A 21,488-nucleotide genomic window follows, 5' to 3' on the forward strand; every position below is an offset into this window, starting at 1 on the left:
GTGTGTGTGTGTGTGTGTGTGTGTGTGTGTGTGTGTGTGTGTGAAGAGGATCAGTCTCCTGAATCGGCTCGGCAAGATTTAGTGTAAATTGACTCAGTCTCTCGAGGTTTCTGCCTCTCATGCCTTTTTTCTGCTCTCTTGCGTGGGATGGGAGGATGTTTCAAGGAAAGTGGAAGGGAGTGAGAGAGGGAGCAGAGATGGTCGAGGGGTCAGTGAGGGTTGGCATGGCGACCGATCGGCATCTGCTTTCTGGGTTGCTATTGGAAATTAACTGTTGCGGTGGTGTCTGTGTGCAGATCTTGAGCCATAGCAGCACCAGTTTAGCCTCGGCTTTCTGCACCTTGTTCAGTTGCAACCTTGGCTGCTTTGAGTAGGAGCTGTGATGAAAGCTTTTCAGAGCGAGTGATGCAGTGTCTGCTATGACTAAGACTGCAGTCCTTGAGCTTAGTCGCTAGAATACAGTGGCTATAGGAGGGATTGGAGGGTTCAGGGCAGGGCTTAGTAAAATGTAATTATAACTGAGGCGAGTCAGAATGGAAATAAGGCTATTGGGAAAATAGAGAAAGAGAAAGTCAAGCGTGATGTAAAATGGAAGAGGAGGAAAGGAGACATGTGGCAAAAGTGGGCATGCAGCGATACCTGTGTTGATCCCCAGGATAAAGGGAGGATTTACCAAGTTCAGGGCCAGTGTATTACTTACTCAATAACGCTCATTTATCACAGACAAGTCAGATGCACTGACAGACAAACACAGTGAGAGATGGTACTTGATTCTATTTTTTTTCCCTTCACATTTCCTTTAATCTTTCAGACGCTTTCTCTCTCAAACACACACACTTATCCGTTTTTAATGGATATCCTCACATATACATACTCCAGCATGTGTGTTTGTGTTCGCAACGTTATCGCCTTGTGATTCATACCTTATATTTACACCTCTTCCTCCACTCTCTCACGCCTTCCTCTGTTCATCTAGTGACTTCAGATACCCCCTCTCTCTGTCCCTGCGTTATCCTCTGCTTTTCAGTTATTACTGCTTCAGTCAAAGATTGTGAAGTGATGAAGACAAAGATGAAGATAAAAGCGTGTGCAGTGTTCGGCTTTAGAGGTAGAGACAAACACACTGCTGACTTAATTGGACACTTGCTTTGTCTTTTCTGCAAGTTACTTCAGGATGACCAATCGATGAACATTTACTACTGCGCGACTGACGACTACGAGCCTTGTTAATGACTTAATAACATTTGTAGTTCTACCTGCAAAACCTACAAACTCAGACACTCCACACAATGACTGTGTGCACCAAAATACACTATTCTTTTAGCCTGGTCCATCCGAAATGAGCTGAGTTTATAGAGAGACAAGAAGAAAGGTTGAAGGAATCCCACGAGAAAGCAAATTCTCAGATGTCTGTGTAGCTAAACAATGGACATTAATTAAAAAGGGGTTTGCCTTACTAATTGGTGTGGGAAAAGAGACAAAAACAGAGGTAACATGCTAAATTTGGAATGTCGTAGGCAACACACAGGGCAAACTGTACAGAGAGAGCATGTGGAGAAAGAGCTTCACCAGAATGAGATGAGACGTTGCCAGATTCTTATTAACGGTCCACATTCCAGTCGTAACAGTCTTTCTTTCTTTTTTTCATAATTGCATTTTTAATAAGCAACTGTTGAGTGATGACAGGAAATGAGGGGGCAGAGAAATGGTCAATGACATGTAACAAATGCCCTTTGTTGGAGGTTGTGGTACAGGGTTAGAATATTAACTTAACCTCTTCAACTCCCATTTAACTGATCTGAGGTGGATCCGACTTGGTTTGATCAATTTGTGAAGCCTAAATTAGATTTATAATCAGCTCAGTAATCATAATGTGTGTCTCCATCATTGATAACCTTTACAAAAGCAAACCTGGATTTACCTGGATTCATCTTACTGCTGGAAGTCCTACTAAATGTTTCTTGAGATAAATGAAGGGGTCAAGTTGATCCTATTGCTATAGATGACATCATGTTTCTTCAAATAAATCATGCTCTAATTGTGTCTTTATATATTACACCAGTTCCACCAGGTAACACAGCAATGCCGTGAAATCAGCTTTATTTATTCCAATTGGAGACTATTAAATGTAAAGCTAAAAAATAATAGAGTAGAGTAGAGTAGAGTAGAGTAGAGTAGAGTAGTGTAGAGTAGAGTAGAGTAGAGTAGAGTAATGTAGTGTAGAGTAGTGTAGAGTAGATTAGAGTAGAGTAGTGTAGTGTAGAGTAGAGTAGAGTAGTGTAGAGTAGAGTAGAGTAGAGTAGAGTAGTGTAGAGTAGAGTAAAGTAGTGTAGAGTAGTGTAGAGTAGTGTAGAGTAGAGTAGAGTAGATTAGAGTAGAGTAGTGTAGAGTAGAGTAGAGTAGAGTAGAGTAGAGTATTGTAGAGTAGAGTAGAGTAGAGTAGAGTAGTGTAGTGTAGAGTAGAGTAGAGTAGAGTACAGTACAGTACAGTAGAGTAGAATAGAGTAGAATAGAGTAGAGTAGAGTAGTGTAGAGTAGAGTAGAGTAGAGTAGAGTACAGTACAGTACAGTAGAGTAGAATAGAGTACAGTAGAGTAGAATAGAGTAGAGTAGAGTAGTGTAGTGTAGAGTAGAGTAGAGTAGAGTAGAGTAATGTAGTGTAGAGTAGTGTAGAGTAGATTAGAGTAGAGTAGTGTAGAGTAGAGTAGAGTAGTGTAGAGTAGAGTAGAGTAGAATAGAGTACAGTAGAGTAGAATAGAGTAGAGTAGAGTAGTGTAGTGTAGAGTAGAGTAGAGTAGAGTAGAGTAATGTAGTGTAGAGTAGTGTAGAGTAGATTAGAGTAGAGTAGTGTAGAGTAGAGTAGAGTAGTGTAGAGTAGAGTAGAGTAGATTAGAGTAGAGTAGAGTAGTGTAGAGTGGAGTAGAGTAGAGTAGAACAGAGTAGTGTAGAGTATTGTAGAGTAGAGTAGAGTAGAGTAGTGTAGTGTAGAGTAGAGTAGAGTAGAGTAGAGTACAGTACAGTAGAGTAGAATAGAGTAGAATAGAGTAGAGTAGAGTAGAGTAGAGTAGTGTAGAGTAGAGTAGAGTAGAGTACAGTACAGTAGAGTAGAATAGAGTAGAGTAGAGTAGTGTAGAGTAGAGTAGAGTACAGTACAGTAGAGTAGAATAGAGTAGAATAGAGTAGAGTAGAGTAGAGTAGAGTAGTGTAGAGTAGAGTAGTGTAGAGTAGAGTAGAGTAGTGCAGAGTAGTGTAGAGTAGAGTAGTGTAGAGTAGTGTAGCGTAGAGTAGTGTAGAGTAGAGTAGAATAGAGTAGTGTAGAGTAGTGTAGAGTAGATTAGAGTAGAGTAGAGTAGAGTAGAGTAGTGTAGAGTAGAGTAGAGTAGTGTAGTGTAGAGTAGAGTAGTGTAGAGTAGAGTAGAGTAGAGTAGAGTAGAGTAATGTAGAGTAGAGTAGAGTAGAGTAGAGTAGAGTAGTGTAGAGTAGAGTAGAGTAATGTAGTGTAGAGTAGATTAGAGTAGTGTAATGTAGAGTAGAGTAGAGTAGAGTAGAGTAATGTAGAGTAGAGTAGTGTAGAGTAGAGCAGAGTAGTGTAGTGTAGAGTAGAGTAGTGTAGAGTAGAGTAGAGTAGAGTAGAGTAGTGTAGAGTAGAGTAGAGTAGAGTAGTGTAGTGTAATGTAGAGTAGAGTAGAGTAGAGTAGAGTAATGTAGAGTAGAGTAGTGTAGAGTACAGTAGAGTAGTGTAGTGTAGAGTAGAGTAGTGTAGAGTAGAGTAGAGTAGAGTAGAGTAGAGTAGTGTAGAGTAGAGTATAGTAGTGTAGAGTAGAGTAGAGTAGAGTAGTGTAGTGTAGAGTAGAGTATAGTAGTGTAGAGTAGAGTAGAGTAGTGTAGAGTAGTGTAGAGTAGAGTATAGTAGTGTAGAGTAGAGTAGAGTAGAGTAGAGTAGAGTAGAGTAGTGTAGAGTAGAGTAGAGTAGTGTAGAGTAGAGTAGTGTAGAGTAGAGTAGAGTAGTGTAGAGTAGAGTAGAGTAGAGTAGTGTAGAGTAGAGTAGAGTAGAGTAGTGTAGAGTAGAGTAGAGTAGAGTAGAGTAGAGTAGTGTAGAGTAGAGTAGAGTAGAGTGGAGTAGTGTAGAGTAGAGTAGAGTAGAGTAGAGTAGGGTAGAGTAGAGTAGAGTAGAGTAGAGTAGAGTAGAGTAGAGTAGAGTAGGGTAGAGTAGAGTAGAGTAGGGTAGAGTAGAGTAGAGTAGAGTAGAGTAGAGTAGAGTAGTGTAGAGTAGAGTAGAGTAGAGTAGAGTAGGGTAGAGTAGAGTAGAGTAGAGTAGGGTAGAGTAGAGTAGAGTAGAGTAGAGTAGAGTAGAGTAGAGTAGAGTAGTGTAGAGTAGAGTAGAGTAGAGTAGTGTAGAGTAGGTGAGCTGATTGGATCCACTAACTTATTAATTGACCGCCAACTAAATATGCTCTTGGACATTTATCATAATTGTGACTCAGGAGTCCTCTGGAGCTACTTTTATTACTAAATGTTTCGTGAGTTACTTTTCGACATTATTTTAAACAAATTTCAACTTGGACAACTTTTCCAAATTCCATATACTTCCATATACTTATACTATTTACTGATGATCTAAGAATTTATGTAATTATCAGTGACTTGGAGTAAAGTTAAAAAGCTGCTTCCTCTGAGGCTTTTGTAATCTATCAGCTATCTGATGATTCTCCACTTCATATCCACCATGAATAGCTTCCAGTGGTGCCACAGCAGCAGGCTGGCATTTTTACATAGCAGTCCTTCCCATAACTGGCATCGTGTCACATTACGGAGAATCAATGCTTTCCCTGTGAGAAGACAGATGTGCTCATTATGTGTGGAGTGGAGCACTAATCACGGTGATTGTCAGAGAGAGTTGAGGCTGATTAAGCACTGGAGTTGTAGGGAGGCCGCTGTGTCTGTTTGCATGTGTCTTCACACTGGGAGAGTACAGAGTAACAAAAACACTGACTGTATATGAATATGAAGTATCTGCTGAGGATACTTGATAATCAGCTGGAGCTGCTGCCACCTTGCATCCTGAACACAGTGTTTGTGATCTGATGATTGGGACTGTTGAAGGACTTTGACGTCACTCTGCTGTTCATGGAAGCAGTGGTGTGTGGAGACATTACTGGTTGTCACAGTGAGAGAATTTTCACACAGGCCCTCATAGAAAACAACCACAGTGCAGGTTTTGTAAAGTGGACTTATCAAAGATGTTTTGTGAAAACAGCTGCCTGCTGCAGAGTGAACCACACAAAAAGGTTTGTGCCATAAGAAGCCAAAGCAATGAGTTCACAGTAGGGGTGTAAATCACAAGTTTCATCACAATATGATATTATATTGTTTCACTGGACAACGATTCAGTGTTTGCCAATATCACAAAGTCTGTCACCATACCATTTCAATTTGATTCTAAAAAATGAGGCAGTGAGAAATATGATGACAAAACGCTCAACCAGACATTTAAATTAAAAACAATCCATTCTTTCTTCAATAGAATAATAGACCTCCTGTTCACTCTAATGTGCCACATTTTGATATACTGAGCTTTAACATTTTTACATCCTATAAAAGACGTGTTGTAGAAGGGCACATTCAGAGTAAGAAAGCAGGTCCATACATCCAGCTGTGGTAGACTGCACAGTTGGGTCATAAACATGCAGGTTAATCACTACAAGCAGCACCTTCACTTTTGTCTGGAGGCCAAAATAAAAGATATGTTAGTTTCTCCACAAAATAACTATCTTGTTAAAATCCTTAAAATCTCCTCTTTCTCCCTTATTAAAACTTGCAGAAATCTATTAAAATGCATGTATATATATATATACATATATATATATATATATATACATATATATATATATATATATAATCACTTCATAAGTTTAACTACTTGACACAAAATGTCTCCCTGTAAACTACATTCTCAGTGTTTGTACACTGGGGGCTTCAATTTTCCACATCGCACATCAAGTCAAATATTGGACCAGGATTGCCTCCTAACTATTTGTGATGTCACAAATCATGGTCATAGACCCGCCTATAAAAACTGGACTGTCAGTGAGCACTGAGATATTTTCCATTTTCAGCAGCTGAATGTGAAAACAAACTGTGGACAAACATCATTCTGCACAGTGAAGCTCAAACATCCAACTGAAGGAACAAGAAGAATGTTTGAGTAGAGGGAGGAATTTCAAAATCATCTTTGCAAACATTTTATGAGAAGTGAAGTGCATTCAACACTTTTGTTGGACCTCAAGGCTCCACACAGAGCATTTTGGCAAGTAACACAAAACTTTTGTTTCCAAGAAAACTCCACAGGGAACCTTTAACTTCTGAGTCCAGACTCTATTGCTTCGATAAAATAGAATATGTGTCCAATTTGTTTGCTGTCTTACCTCTGAACTCAGCTGCATTTCATTTCTCTACCATAGATGAATAAAATCACAATGCATTAAATTTTTATCCTTCCCACTAGCTGCTATTGATCATGTTTGTCTGCGCTGTGTCACTAATCATAAATAGTGCTGTGCGGCTGCAGTGAGACTCACTGAAAACAGTTCAATCATACTAGACACGCTGCTTTGTGGGTACGGAGGATGTGACACTGGGTGGGCTCATACACCATTCATCACGGTTGAGACCCCCAACAGGGTCTAATTATCACATTATATTAGCCTCTAACACTAGCTTACTGTCTCTGAGAGGTATGTCTGAATGGCAGCCCTGCCATAAATACCAGCTCTGTGACGCTGATAAAGTCTAGTTTGTTGAACATATGTCAATCTGTATCAACAGCATCAATCAGCTGCTCTGCATGCTGTCTGTCTCAGTTTGACATACAATGTCATTCAGCTAAAATGTACACACCTTGTAGTACGTTAGCTGGTTTGTGTTACATGAAAACCAACATATATAGTACAAACACTGTCATTCTTCTTCGGTACTTCAATATTCTAATCCTTTCTCACATGGTGTTTCCATTACTGTGTCCACCCACTGTGAAAGGTAGAGAGTCCATGTTGTTTGCGTGGGAGTGAGAGAGGTTGCGAGTGGCTGCCAGCAGTGTGGAAGAAAAGCAGGGAGAGGGATGAGAGCGGGATTAAAGTCAGTGAGGGAGAGGTGAGAGTGGGTATCGGTTCTCACAACCCCTCCTTCTCTCTGGGCCTTCGGGGGCCTCCTCTCTGATGCCTGCTGCATCTCACCAGGTGGTCAGGACTCCTCATGCCAGTCTGCCTAGCATCATGTCTCTGAATAAAGCCTCAAGCTCACAGCACACAGATAACATTAAATGGTGAATATATAAAGCTAACAAATGGTTTTAAAAAAAAAAAAAGGAAAAGTCACGCATGAATGGATGTGGCTTTTACCCACAGAATGAGGTGGTCTAGTCAAATCTGTCATCTGAGCTCTGTTCCAGGAAATGCTGTTTGTGTTCAATTGGTGCTTTGCTGGGCAGAGAGCGTGACTGAACGCTGGCAAGATGAGACAAGAGATGGACTGGAACAGACTATTTTCTTAACAGTACAGAGGACACTGAACTGAACACCTTGTCACTCTATTGAAATTATATCTGATGTTCGTCATTGGGCCATAGATATGCACACACACGGAAAGGATTCTGCGTTCATTTCCTTCTTGCAGGCAGACATTAACTTAAGTTCAATCCAGTGCAGTGTTTGTTTGGTGGTAACTCAATTGTGAAAAAGAACAATTTTCAGAACTGCTATGATGTATCCAAGGATGTACAATCAGCCAGCAAGCCTGTCATCATTTATAGATACAGTATAATGTGATTGTCTGAGCAATAATATAATAATATTATGGCTATTTCTTAGATTTATTACCCATTTTTGAATCTGAGTTGTAAGGAGCATCTTTAAACACACCAACAAGTGGAGTTGAACAGTTCCTATTTGCAAATGGACTGGACTGTAGAAGAATTAAAGGGAAATAACTCTGTCCCCAACCATAATGACAGTCTGTGTTTTTACACAAGTGTAGAGCCCACTCTCCAATCTCACCCCCGCCCCCCTTACATTATTATACTATTATATTATCATTATATCAGTGGTATAAAATCATCTTCAAATGACAATAATATCGTTTATCGCAATTATTTCTGAGACAATATATCATCCGACAAAAATAGTTATGACAGACCTAGAAGAAGACATTAGTTAGAAAGCTAATGTTTTGAGTCAAAATTGCTTATTTTGGTGTTGCAAAATGAAGGGAAACCAATTGCTGTCTGATTATAGTTAATCACTCCAAAAATATGGTATGCCATATTTAATGTTTGCTTGTAATTATACACAATTTGTCGCAAAAATATGCTAAATCACTGGTATTGTCCTTTAGTGCTGTGTTTGTCACTCCAAAACTAGTGTACCTGTTCATGTATTTCAAAAACTGACAACTCTGTGTGTGTGTGTGTGTGTGTGTGTGTGTGTGTGTGTGTGTGTGTGTGTGTGGTTTGTTTGTGCGTGTCTAACACTCTGTGACAGTGAGATAAAGTTCTCCTATACACGCTCAGCCATTGATTTCCATTGGCGCAGGTTGTTTCAGCCCCTGAAGTCCCATCAGTGAAAGGAGATAAACCTCAACATTGTTGTTTTGTTTTTTTTCCACAGCACTCCTCTTATATATTTGATGAGCAGTTGAGGAGGTGACGGCCGGACTGACTGAATCAATATTTAATCACCCTGTGTGCAGTGTTGACCTGAGACCAGAGAAAATGGACATCAGGAGGTTAGGAGGATGAACATGGACTGAAACACTGTTTCACACTGGGAGATGAACAAAATATCTTGCCATGTTGTACCTGAATTATTCTACTTTAATTACTGATTTTCAGAGACAATAAAATAATCTTCTGTAAACCTTCTGCAACCTTTTGCGGGAGTGAAATCGAGGCAGACGCTGACACAGACTGCTGGTTTCATGGAAGTCTCTGAAACACGTGATTGTTTGTGATGCTGGAACAAAGCCCATAAACCATTATTACACTACAACAAATAAACCTGATTAAATCTGCTTTAAAGCCCACGAATCAATAAAATGCAGGCAAGCACTGATATGGTGAGATGTGTTCTTCATTAAGAGCGCAATAACTATGAGCCTTAAAGTCACCTGTGGCACAAAGCTAATAACAAACTAGTTAAAACTCACAGCATAAATGCTAATGTACTATTTCCCTTTGTTAATTCGAGTCTTTCTCAATATATCTTGAGGGTGTTTGAGCAGAGAGTGGGAGGCTGGTTGCCTTTCCGTAGAATCAGTAGCGCTGCACCACTGCTGTTACACTGTGGGAGAATATGAAACTCAGATGATAGAAAAAAAAATGTGTTCACCTCTTAATTCAACTGCATTCTGGGACCGTTGAACACATCTTACAGTAGTTTCAAACCTCCCACTGGTTATGACCGGGCAAAAGAAATGATAGATTTACTCAATTGTAAAATCATGATATCATAATATAAAAATGAGAAAATGTAATATACTTTCAATCAGGACTATTGTTGGTCAAGGCATTAACAGTCCTGCCAATAGTTTAACACTATTGTGGAGGTAAAAAGGCGTCAACTTCTTTGTAGAAATACTGAGTCAATCATATTTTAATGGGTTATTATGATCTCATAATTCGCTAAATTCAGCTGCCCTGTTAGCACAATTAGCGCAAGTCGCTACAGCACTGTTCCGAGTAAGCTAGCGTTCACTTCGGCCCAAGTTAATGCAACATGTTTGTAGAGTGTGAAAGGTAACACTTCTTATTTAAAACGTACTGGACAGAGCATATGAGCGGAGTGGAGCAGTGAGAATTTCCGCTCCTTGCTCATTGAGATGTTCGCTTCCCCCACTGCCCGCTCAAAGTTGCACCAGGCTGCTCTGCTCATTACCGCTCACTCCAAAAAAAAAAAGAACAAAGCTTATTTAACTTATATCTTAAACTGACGCCTTACATCCAAAAGCAGAGGTGGGAAGTAACAAAGTATTTGTACTTGGTTACTATTGTACTTCAGTAGATTTTTCCGGTATCTGTACTTAACTTGAGTATTCATTTTTTACTGTGATCTTTTTACTCTTACTCCCTTCATTTGAACACAAATATCTGGACTTTCTACTACTTACATCTCGCGCGAAACTGTCCTGATATGCAGTGTGACGATTTTATCGCAAGTATATTCCAAACCAATCAAATTATTGAGGGGCTAGCTAGCTTGTGAACAGGAAGCAGCGTGTACATTTAAACCAATAAGAAATGTTTAGAGGAGGGACACGGCCGCGTAATTTCGTCCAGATAGATACAGAGCGAGCGATCTTTTGAGGGGTGGGCGTCATCGCTGGACAGAGCGATGTCGCTCGCGGCATGTCAGGAAAGGCTGATTGATAACTCATGCGTTGCTGTATGTCAGGATGCGGTGTTAAACTGTCAAAACAGGCTCGTTACTTGTTTCAACCTCAGTGACTTTATAAAAAGAAGATATGACGTGTAAATAAGTGATAGAAAACACATCTTTTTTTCTTCTTTTGGTGTGTCCCCTAGTAAGATGCCCCCCTGGGTGACTGCTCATATCTAAATCTGCTACTGGAAGGAAAGTCCAACAATGTGCAGACAGAGCAGGAATATGACAATGACAGTAGCAGGAAGACTCTACCATATGAACACATGCTGAGCACTGTGCACAATTTACACAGCTCCATCATAACAGCAATCTGTGACAGTGAGTGAGTCAGTGAGGAGAGATTAACCCAAGTAAAAAAAAATTGATGTGATATGCTTGGCCCTTAATCACATCGCGATTAACGTGTACACTGACAGCCCTAATCAAAAACCAAACAGAATAGTGTCAAATACACGTGCCAATTTCTGTGTAAAGTTACAAAAAGTGAGAAAACCTGTAGATGAAGCCAAATTCTGACAGTTGAAACATTTTGAAAAAAACTTTCTCAAAGCCTACAAAATCACATTTTGTGTTAGTAATGTCATCTCCCATCTATCATACGAGCTGGAGGATACAAAGTGTTTTTTGGGCAACACAACATGAAAGCAACCCAAGAAGGGAAAAAAAAACATGTTTTGGCATATGCACAGGGTGACTAACTTTAACTGGAAAGACTGGCCAACCAGTGCTCAAAACACATCCAACGTCACTCATACACCCACTCAAACTCAATTAAAGAGTTTTGAAGGCCATATCGGTTAGTTACTGTGAAATCATACAGTACAGTCAGTTATAATAAACTATATAATAAACTAACATTATACATGAGAATGTGATTTCAATTATTCCGATCCTCCTGCAAAATGACCAATTAGGTCAATTACATAAACTGATATCTCGCTGGCAAAAAAGAAAGCTTCTGTCATTTTCACACAACAGGTTCATTGTGTGTGTGTGTGTGTTTGTGTGCTTATTAATTTCTCTAAATATCAAATTGTCAATGCTGCAAGTAAATGACTGTGTGACTCATGACGCTTAAAGCAAGGGAGGCAGCGCAGTTGTTAGCTGTGTTTTCTGACAATAACACAGATTTATCATCAGAGCATAATGCTTGTGATTTATACTGAAAACAATAAGAGATTGAGATTGAGTTTGCCTTCATAATAACTGCAGTGTGGCTGTGTTTGACCGATACACAAGGGGTTCGGTTTCAGTAAGAGAAAAGGATGAGGGCTTTTTGTTGTAGATTCTTAAACTGAGTGTCTGACTTATAGCAGGTCAGGCCAACTTGTTCCTGAGTTCCTGAAACACTGGCAGGTTAAAAACCTGGAAAATAATGGTGATGGAGGGAAAAAACAGTCTTACTGACAGGGTGAGTTACAGCACAGCACCATTGGGCCGTTTGCCAGCGCCGCAGCAGATGAAACGTCAACTCGAATAAAAATCAAGGAAAAAAGAACGCAAGCCGAGACAAGACTCAAGCTTCACACGTGCAGGCAGGCAGCACTGTGAATGTGTGTCTAAATCTGACCATGTTTCTGAGAGTTGTATTTTCTGTCACAAGGTACAAACATTTATCTGAGGGTGACAGGGTTGTCATGGAGACTGGTTATAATCAGTGGAATACCTGACGCTTCACTACAGTCTCTGCTGACTTCCGATTCTCGTCATTCGCAATTAACTCTGAGGGAGAGTGTGAAGAAGAGATAAAGAGAGGTGGGGAAATAAGTGCGCAGATGGAAATAGTAAATGGAAACCTTGCTGTTCTCTCATGTATTAAAGCTTTCGTTCAGCTGATCTGCATTCCATAAGAAACTACCTTTAATTTGCACAATGTAAAATACCCTTCTTTTTCATCATATTGTATCCATGTGATTTCAGGATAGCGTTTTTCTAGTCTTTTTGACCACTCAAAGCCCTTTTACACTACATGTCACATTCACACACACACACATTCACACACTGATGACAGGGGCTACCACAAAGGGTGTCAAAGTGCTCATTAGACAGAGACTTAACAACTGGGAGCAATGTGAGGTTAAGTATCTTGCCAAAGGACACATCAGCATGCGGACTGGCAGAGCTGGGAATCGAACCGCTGATCTTCCGATTGGTGGACGACCCGCTCTGCTGCTGAGAAAGAAAAATTGGATCATGCTGAATGGATGCCTTAAGGCTGAAGGGGTGTGTTCAGGTTGGGACACAGTGGGCATCTGAGAGGATGTGACAAAAGGTTTAGAGGAAGCATCCCAGTTTTTAATTTATCTTCTCAGGTCTGACGTTTAGCATTTCTTTTCATGTTTTTGTTCTCATTTATATTTATTCATAATAATTTGTGAGCCAGAATGCTAGACATCTATTTATGTGTTTATTCAACAGAACCATTTTTGGGATATTATTCATATCCCTTTCTAACATTTAGATTATTTCCCAAGATCTTATTTCTACAGCACATAAGCCGATTTCATTTCCTCTCAGAGGAGTTTCATACATCACATTAAATATGCTGTTCTGCATCTGACCATGTTTAATGTGATTGGCTATTTATTACAAATAATACAAATGCACTCAGAGGCTGACAAGGAAAATCCTGGGCTGACAGAACAACTGCAGTGAGACCAGTTATTCAGAATTATTATTGGGTCTTCAAACCAGCAATCATAAAGACACTCTGACAGGATGAAACACACAGTTTATATGTGTGTATGCACGCACTCTTCATTAAGATGGTGAGTGCAGCTGCAGCAGTGGCGTTGTGATGTGAGTCAAGCTAAAAGCATTTGGCAGAGCGGGGTTTCTCCAGTCACGACTGTGCCGTGTCTCTGATGTTGCTGTCTGGTCAGCCCTTATGGCCTTTTGGCTCTGTGCTCAGCATCAGTCACCAGCACTCCAGGTTCTCACCTACCTAACATGTTGTTTTCTTTGGCCGCGTGTCAGCTGATACTCTGTTAAACTGTTTTTCTTTTCAAGCGATAATCTGTCAGACGGTCACGATCTTACACCTTAAAGTGCACAATGGTGGGGAATGTGGAGTAACAGAAAAGCAAGATTCAACTTTACAATATGAGAGAAATTTCATCTGGTTAGAATCAGTGAAAAGTATATCACTCATCATGCATCCTTCATGCATTAAGCATCAGGTATTCATCTACTCACTGTATCAGTGAGGAAGTAAATGTGAAGCTGTTTTTAAAGCATCATAAGTCAAACCAATGAGTCATTATAATGGATCAGGGTGATACTTGAGGTAAGTTGTTATGCTTTTAGCTCTTCAACATACATCATCATCACTGTGAGGCCAGACAGCGACAATAAAGAGTAAATCATCAGAGAAATCTTCAGTTGAGTGAATAGCAGTACATCACAGTGAACACAAAGCAGGAGGAGTGACAGGGAGGGGAGCATGGAGAAGAATGGCAGGGAAGAAATGACCTCAGTATTATTGTGGGAATTTGATGTATTTCACTGATATGTAAGAAACACTAAGCCTAAATAGACAGATTATCTTTTCATCACATTATACACTATACCATTAGTTTCTAGTGCATATCATACAGTCACTTTAATGACAAAAGTTGGGAAACACTGACAGACTAATGGTTGATAACGGCAAAAAAGCAAAAACTTCAGATATAATGACAGTTAAATCATTTCCATTTCAATGTGAACTAAGGACGTCTTAATAGTAGATTGTGATTTTTACAGTTTCATTAACATATTCAAATATTAAAGTGTGGACATCCAGTTAGTTTTGAATAAATAAAAAGACTATAATATCATATATGGAAATATAAAGAAAATAAAGTTCAAATGAAATGGATTATGATTAGATATGTTTAAGCTACATATTGAAGCTTGAGATTTAATATCATTGAGTTATATTATGCAATAGTAACTACGGTAATCAGATAATAGTTCTAATAAACATGACTGTATTTCTTTCCATCTCCGTGCATACTCTGATATTTGTGACCACAATAGATTTCCAATTAAATCCATCTGAAAACTAAATGTGATCAAGTAGACGCCCATGTTATGTGGCCTTTCATTATTTCCATTGGTTAAATCTCTCTCTCTCTCTCTCTCTCTCTCTCTCTCTCTCTCTCTCTCTCTCTCTCTCTCTCTCTCTCTCTCTCTCTCTCTCCTTCCTCCTACTTTTCTTGCTGTCTTCCTCTATCTCCTTCTTATTCTTTCTTTCTATTTCTGTCTGTTCATCTGTCTGTAGCGTGTGGAGCCCCAGATGTCCATTCGGTGGCAGGTCATTACATGACCACAAGTTTCCTAATGAGCCCATTAGCTGCTTCAGGCCATCCCTTCCTCTCTCACTCACCAGTCTTTTCTTTTTCCTCTGCTTTACTCCTACTTCTCTACTTTATTAAATCACATGTTTTCTTATCCCTGATAACTGAGATCAATTATCAACTCTTTATCCTTACACACACATCCCTACACATATCAGATTTTTACCTATGATTTCCACTGATGTATAATGTTTTTGTAGTAGCAAAATGCTCACCTAAAGAAAGATAGATATAGTAGAAAATAGAACATTACAAAACTGAAACACATGTTAACAGGAAAGAAAATGATGAAGAGCCATATCACTATCATCTGTCTCAGCAATCTTCTCTGAAAAATCTTTCTGAGGACTAAAACCTCATATCAGTGAAAAGGTTGTTTATTTATCCTCTACTAGTTGCCTACAAATGATGTCAGTAAGAAAGTGGCTGAATGGATTGATGTGACAAAAAGTGATACTCCATGTATTTAGTGTTTATGTACTGTAATGAATACCAGTCAAAAGTCTGAGCCCATTCATTCAAGTAAATGGTGCGTATTCAAACTTTTGACTGGTACTGTATGTATGTGTATGTATGTGAATACAATTTAAATGTGTTCTTATGACATACAGGATTATTTTGTCGCCAAGAGGTTTGCACAAGTGTTGAATATTCATTCATTCATTCATTTTCCATACTCCTTATCCTCACATTCACACCTACAGCCAATTTAGAGTGACCAATTAACCTAACCTGCATGTTTTTGGTCTGTGGGAGGAAGCCGGAGTACTTGGAGAGAACCAATGCAGGCACGAGGAGAACATGCAAACTCTACACACATGCCCTGAGGAACAGTGCCCAAAAAGACATATATGTATATAAATGTATAGGTAGACATGTGAAGGACCTCCGTGCTCTGTATATAGGGGCAGCAAAGCCTGAAAACATTTTCACCTATTACGTTTTTGGAATGAATCTTGGAGCAAGATATCCATTCTCTCAATGCATCAATAACTTGCTATACAAGTCACAAACACAGGGCTGTATCAACATTTCTGATTATTACTAATTTGTGCCATGAATGCATAACAATGTAGAAGCCTGGAGATGATGAATTCTCGTCAGCCTAAATGCTAAAATCTTTGGTTTATAATGAATTTTGTACAAATGTTGTTATTTTGTCTTTTACAATCTTTACAATGCAGGAAATGTTTTCTAATAAACATGGAAATACGAGAGCTCCAGCTGGCCAGATCTGTTAAAAAAAAAAAAAAAAAAATGGAAAAGAGCTCTGAAATGCAATTATTATTCAAGCAGTCAAATCAAAATTCCTCTTCCTCAAATTTATGCCTTCATCAAGTTGTATATTTCCAGACTGATGCTTCAGAAACAGTCTGCATGTCGCTCTGACTCTTTATTTATATCAATTTTATTTTCGAACCAAACCTGTTTTGTGTCCAGAGAAATGATAAAATATTCAGCTGGATGCTGGGTAATTTTATATTGAATGCATATATACAGAGCAGAGCAGCCACTGCCACTTTATTCACTACATTACCATCCTTTACATTTCTAGTCCCAGCTGCAATCTATCTGAAGATCTTTCTGGTAGTTAAAGTCTGATTTAATAACATTAGACTTCCTCATCTGCCTACTCGAATGCTATGACCTGATGACAAATTAATAGGCTTTTGAGTCATCCATAATTACCTATTAATCTTTTAATTACAGACAGTTAATTGGAGATTATGTATATTTTAAGAGCACCGCTTCTTTACAGAAAAAGTGTGGGTGTGAAAGGAAATGTCATATTTAACGGATGGATGACTCTGCTATTTCTATCTGAATATTTTAGTGTTTCTGTTTTCAGCATGAGAAGTTTGATGTGAGAGAGGAGAAACGGATGGTGATGGCGGCTCTTTAAAGGCAGTATTTTTGGTACTCTATTAATAACACATGCACGGTGTTCATTTCAGGGCTCCTTTGAGACGCTTTTTTGGCACGCTGGGTTTTTTTTTTGTGCCTTTTTTTTGGTGTCATGCACGCACGCACACACACACACACACACACACACACACACAGGATACCGACTGCTGCCTTCACTAAAGAGAAATAACACATTATACAACTTGACTCCCTCTTCCGTGAGGCTAATGAGGGTGAGTTATGTGATCAGTTGAAATGTTGTGGAGAAGTTCTGGACTCCTACACATAGACCCAGTTATACAACAGTTAACTCCAACCACGCAGAGAAACTGGCCAGCAAACATCCTTCAGGTTCCTATCTATAACTGCAATACATACCAGGGGGGTGCCACCAGCTCCCACTGAAATATGACTGGCCAGCCCAGCTAACTGGCTCATTATTATTATTAATGGAGGGACAGCTACCATGTATAATCAACATGTCTTACAGATGACAAATACTTGCTCTATAAAGCTGCTGTACGTTGTAAATAAACTTTGTTCTTTACAATATACACTATATTTGATCTAGTTGCACTACCTAATTTGTCTAATGTCAATTCTTTCATCTCGTCCCTCTCTTAGAAAGTAGTGTGCAAAACATTCAGGTAGCAGCTTCTAGGCAAAAAAAGGCTGAAAAGGTGTAAATGCATCAGTCTCTTCAAGATGCATACGTAGGCTACTCCTCCCAAGTGGAACTACGTCAGTAAGTGCTCTGTGGAAGTAGCCTCTACTGGGTCTGTCCCCTGTGGTAAGGTGACAGTGAAGTTATGATGAAATTGGTGTCCTGTCACATATAAAGCATTAGGAAGAAAGAGGCTCCACTCACTTCAACACATATGGGCATACATAAGACGTAATGTGCTGTTGTGGTTTATCTGCTCTATCTGATTTGTGATCTAGCTCAGGGAGATGCATGTATGGGCTTAAGTGCTGAAGCAAGTACATTACACTGCACATGGACTTTATGTTGCATATGAGGCTATTTTATTAAAGTTATTTTTGGCTTTATAGCTTTATTAGAAAATGACATATAATATATAAGCAGGAAATGTGAGAAGAAAAAACAGGAGTACGACATGCAATATAAGTCTTTGGCATTTTTGGTTAACTTGTATACTTCTTAAAGGTGCAGTTTGTAGAATTTAGTGCCATCTAGTGGTCATGGCATGTTTTAATTATTAGTGTACAATCACCTAAAAATAAAAATCGTGTTTTTATTACTCTTTATATCTTCCATGGAGTCTGCCATATTGAACTACCATGTTTCTACAGTAGCCCAGAATAGACAAAATTACAAACTAAACACTGGCTCATTCGCAATGTTTGTGTTTTGCAACCACCATAGGTTCTCAGCTTCTCCTACATGGGGAGGGATGGAGGAGGGTTATTGAATCTACTAAACTCTAAACATTCTACCTTTAATAATGTGAGTAAATAGGCCTACGGCGACAGAAGGGGGACATAGTTTTATGTGCAGTTTTGAATCTGAACTAGTGTGATTTTCCTTGAGTGACAGTTGTGCTTTGATACTATCTACTCAAATTTAAAATGTTCTACACACGCCCATGATAAACGTATTTGGTCTCTCACTCATAACTTTGAAAATGTTTCAACCGCCATGACAACACTGAACATAACAATAATCACTGTGATCATTTGTTTTGAGAAAAACTGAAACTGTACAAAAGTTAAACCAAAAACTATTTTCAATTTTTTTTCTATTGAACTAGAGAAGCGTGACGATGACAATATGTGGAATTTTATCATCTATATATAACTTTCAACAATACTATACAAACATTCAGCTGCAGAGTGACACTGTTGTGTTAACGTTGAATGAAGCAGAAATAATTAAGCACAAAAGAAAGGAAAAGCAAAGGAATAATATTAGGAATTTGGAAAAGTGAAAATACTTATGTCTATACATCAAACAGTAATTCAGCCAAAATGAATGACTTAAAACGGATCAAAATCAGTTTTAAGTAATTGCTTAAGTCAATGCCATCATTCAGATAGGCTGAGATTCCACACAGCAGTGTTTTCTACTGACTATTCACTAATGAAATACTGGAATTCATTTGGCCTTCATTAGCGGACACAGCACAATTAACAGGTATTAGGAGGAACACTCAGGACGAGTGGGCAGGCGGTGAGTCATTCCTGCACTGCCATCATTGGTTATCATTAGCATCTAACCTTTCAACTTTCACCTATTCCCCCAAGAGACTGCTGATTAGCCTGCGTTACAGTGACATTAAGGTTGGGTTAGCCTGCAGGCTCTCAGTGCAGGACTGATGAGAAGGAGTGGACAATATGCTGCACGGTCTGATTACATGTAGTCACGGTAACAAGGGATGCTCAACTACATACTGTATGTAGCAAATGTTTACAAGAGAATTCATAGTAAGATGAAGATTAGACGAAACTACAAACTACTACATATTCACTTCGTAAAGGGGAAAAGATCAAATAAGTAAAAAGCTATGTGTCAGATTAGTCATTGATAAATCTATTACTCATATCAATCCCTAGTAAATATGTCTATATTTATTTATATCAGTATTATCATGAATGTTACACTCCTACTGTAGCCGGCAGATTTCCCATATCAATCTTTTGCTCATGTAGTGCAATGTCTTCCCTTTTTTTTGGCTCTTTTCTTCTTCCACAAGGCTCACAGTGATTTGGTAACCTCCAAAATCTAATCATGAAAAATTTAGTCTTTCCATCTTTGGAGGCTGGACATGAAATGATTTTCCGAATGACAACAACAGGAAAAAACATCAAGCGCATTTCATATTTGCACACATGGAATGAAATCACTGCCAAGCGACTGACCCGAAGGTGAAGCAGAGGATGACGACAGAGGATGATGACAGACTCCATGAGATGGCACGCTGTCTGTCTCTCTCTTTCTCACACTCTCTGTCACACACACACACACACACACACACACGCACACGCACACACACACACACACACACACACACACACACACACACTGACTGTCCAATTTGCACATGTGAGTAAAGGACACAATACAGGTTCAAATAGGCCTTGTTGTAATTTCCTTGAGGGGGTCATGAGGGCATCCAGCAGCATTTTCATGTCTGTGAGTCACTTGGATGAGTCAGGAGGGATTTCTGACACTGATGAATAAAAAAATAAAAAATCTGTGATGTGTTTTGGTCATGTTAATCTTTACCAGCTTCACCCAGAGTGAACGTAATACTATGATTTACATTTTTCAATGGTTGCACTCAGTCTTACAGACATTTACGGGAATTTCCTTTACCTGCAACTGTCTATCAAATCCTGACCACAGGTAGTAGAAGGTGATACATGATACACATTTTTGTAATATAATATACCAGTTCACATTTAACATGTTTTTGAGCTTGTCACATATGTGTTAGTTTAAGTTTAATACAACAGTGGAAATCTTGCTTTTCCTTTCTTTATTCCGTTTTTAATTGGCTCTTGTAGTCCTCCGCTGGGACCAATAAGCTCTTATCTTGAGCATTATGTGTTAACAAAACAACAAAGTAAACAAACAGTGTTGTAATGACGTCCTTTGCACACAGTGATAAAGCCTCAGCTCTACACCAGCATTGTGAAGGGTGACAGACCTCGCCTCTGCGTGTCTTATTGAACAACTATAACTCAAACCAACACTGACACTTTCATTTCCACACCGCCCTGTTCCCAGGTCAGCTATTAGGATGGTACTTCTTCACTACTTGGGACTGGGAGGGGGGGGGGGGGGGGGCTGCTCTGGAGGTTTGATCTACTGATGATAGTCTACTCTAACACTAGACACTCTTTTATTGCATAGACAAGATGATTGTGCTCTCTGTTGTAATCTAAGATAATGTTTGTCCATGTTGGATTGACATTCATTTCACAGTAATACTAATTATGTAGGAGTTGGTGATATGGATGGATATGCAAGGTATCACCGCTTTTAAATAACCCCAGTGACTAATTAATAGTATTTCATTGTTTAATATCGTCACTCAACTGACGTGATGTAGACAGGAGTCATCTTCAATGCTCGACACCACTGGTACTCCCCAGTCAATAGTAATCCTGTGCAAATAGGTCTTAATGCAGACTAATAACGAGAAGACGACGACAACGAAGGAGAAATCAATAAAAGTGCCAACATGACTAAAAGGCTCAACGACAAATATGTCCAGACACAGACACTATGTTTTAAAACAGCATGATTTTTGTTTATTCTATTTTTATATCATTATGCAGTATGTAAGATGGTAAAGGTGATGAGTCATTTTCCGCATCAGTATCTATCTACTGAAGGAAGGAATCTCTGTCTGTGTGTCTGTTTGTCCTTTGCATATCTCTTGAGCTGTATGTTCAATCGACTCCACACTTTACAGGTGCATTGCTGCAGACAATGGGGAGTGCAGTGTTGAATCTGGTGCAGTTTGGACAAAATTATTTTGAATAACCCAGCAATCAGAGAACTGCTCCACTGTGTACAGGGGCAGGATGGAGTTTTTATGGCTCTGCTGGCTGACTCCTGCATGTCAGGGAGAGAGCAGAGACAAGGCGTGACACGAGTCAAAAAAAGGTGCTCTAAAGAGAAAAAATAGAGCTTTTAACTGTCTCACATGAAAAACAGAGCAAGCACTTCCACAGCCAGTTCAGAACCAGCTTATCTCATGTGACACGCAATTGTGAAGCACCACTACAGACAACGTATAAACCTTTGGAACAAATACGCACTCAAATCTGAACTGAAGGC

General features: G+C 39.2%; 1 protein-coding gene across 1 annotated transcript in view; it reads right to left on the minus strand.

Annotated features, from left to right (window-relative positions):
* Positions 1 to 21,488, minus strand: part of sgsm2 (small G protein signaling modulator 2) — an 88,459-nt gene that overhangs the window by 48,506 nt on the left and 18,465 nt on the right.

This window comes from Scomber japonicus, chromosome 6 (assembly GCF_027409825.1).
Source record: "Scomber japonicus isolate fScoJap1 chromosome 6, fScoJap1.pri, whole genome shotgun sequence".
NCBI lineage: Eukaryota > Metazoa > Chordata > Actinopteri > Scombriformes > Scombridae > Scomber > Scomber japonicus.